Here is a 1,744-nt window from a genome sequence, read left to right as displayed (position 1 = left end):
AATGTGTACACTGTGATTACCACAATAAGGTTAGTTAACACATCTATCACTTGACGTAAATAACTTATTTTTGAGGGTTTGTTGTTGAGAACATTGAAGATCCCATCTCTTAGCAACTTTCAACTATACAATACAGTATTATTGATTATAGTCACCACACATCAGATCCTCAGAACTTGTTCATTTTATAACTGGAGGTTTGTACAGTTTGGCCAACAGAGTTGCTTTCAATTTATGCAATTCTCCTTTGAATTTGAAGTTAACTTTAATTGTCTTGTTAGTGAATTTACTAAACTTTGACATAAATTTGAAATTGATATGCTTTTAAGGATGCTGAACCTTACAGTTTGTTTTATTGCATAATATTTGCATAAGAAAAAGTATTGAAAATTCTAAGATATCCTACAACCATCAATCAGCTAATTATTAACTCTACACTAAAGCTAGGCAGACATATAATCTTAAATTTAAAAGCTAGTTTCAAAAAAAAGTAGACAAAAATTTAACATGATGCACTTTTCAATATGGCTATATTTGTAGTTTCATGTTGTTAATAAGTGTTTCAAATGTACTGCTGGAAAGTTGCTTTTCATACTGTGAATATTGCTAGGGTAATATCAGATTATAAGCTGTAAAAACTAATTACTTTTATGGAATGATAAAGCTAACATTGTGATAATCAGTTTTCAATTCACATGCAAATTAAGTTGATGTAATAGTAATAATCTAAATAGCCTTCTTATAACCAACAAAATTCTACTGAATTCAAGTTATACATGTTGCATGATCAGATCTCCAAGTAGAACTGAATAGTGAGACCTGGAAACATTCAGGCTGGTGTTAAGAACCTGTGCTTGCAGCGGACACTCTCTTAGGAATCTTGTCTTTTGAGCACGCTGTACTTGAAAACCTACAGGTCAGCATTCAGCTCTTTCCTGTTCTCTGACCATATAAACCAAACATCTCTCTTAACCTCTCTTCATCGATGGCTTCAGGTCTGTTGATCTTATTCCCAAGAATCAGTATAAATGCATTAGAAGTGGTTTCAACTGTCATTAGCAAATCGAGTTCTTCTTTTGATTCTTTCGATTCATGATCTGTACAATCCACCAGAAGTGTAACGCCGTTGATAGCAGGAAGGTAGTTTTTCCATACTCTTCGAGCTTGAACAGTCACCCACATTAAAATTTGCAAAGGTTGTGCCAGCAGTGGTTAGTTCTTTTGAAGGGGGATGTAACTAATATAGGGGACATGTGTCCATGTCTGTCATCTTTTAACATAAGCAGTAATGTTGTTTTTCTCATGTTGTCCAATCCAAAAAAATACCAATGTGCCAGTTTTCTTTTATAATCCCAAAAACTATAGCACTCTGTTGAAATCACTGTATATCCAATCAAAGATGAAGGATCTGTCCATATTTTAGCATCAGACTGAAGAGAATGCTATTCCTTGCTTGGTGCTGGCCCTGAACCCTCTAAGACTGGACTGCAAAGTGATGGCTAATGAGCTTTGCTTAAAAGTCAAATAGTTCTTCTTGGAAAAGAGGAACAAGTTTTGTCAATGTACATGCAAATACTGAAAGAAAAGAACTTTCCATATTCAATTTAGTTACTTGAAAATGTTTAAGTTTGCTTTTCACTGTAAAAAATATGGCTACTAGGAAATTTTAAATTATATATACGGCTCAGATTATACTTTCATTGGACAGCATGAGTCTAAGGATCTTGTCATGATCAATGCTGGA

The 1,744-nt window shown here is 33.8% G+C and overlaps 1 pseudogene; it reads right to left on the bottom strand.

Moving 5' to 3' along the window:
• Positions 1-924: 924 nt before the first annotated feature.
• On the bottom strand, positions 925-1,416 carry LOC128060601 (GTP-binding protein SAR1b-like; annotated as a pseudogene).
• Positions 1,417-1,744: the final 328 nt, after the last annotated feature.

Source organism: Budorcas taxicolor, chromosome 15 (assembly GCF_023091745.1).
Source record: "Budorcas taxicolor isolate Tak-1 chromosome 15, Takin1.1, whole genome shotgun sequence".
Lineage (NCBI taxonomy): Eukaryota > Metazoa > Chordata > Mammalia > Artiodactyla > Bovidae > Budorcas > Budorcas taxicolor.
The sequence above is the reverse complement of the archived record's forward strand: the minus strand, read 5'-3'. Positions and strand labels throughout refer to the sequence as shown.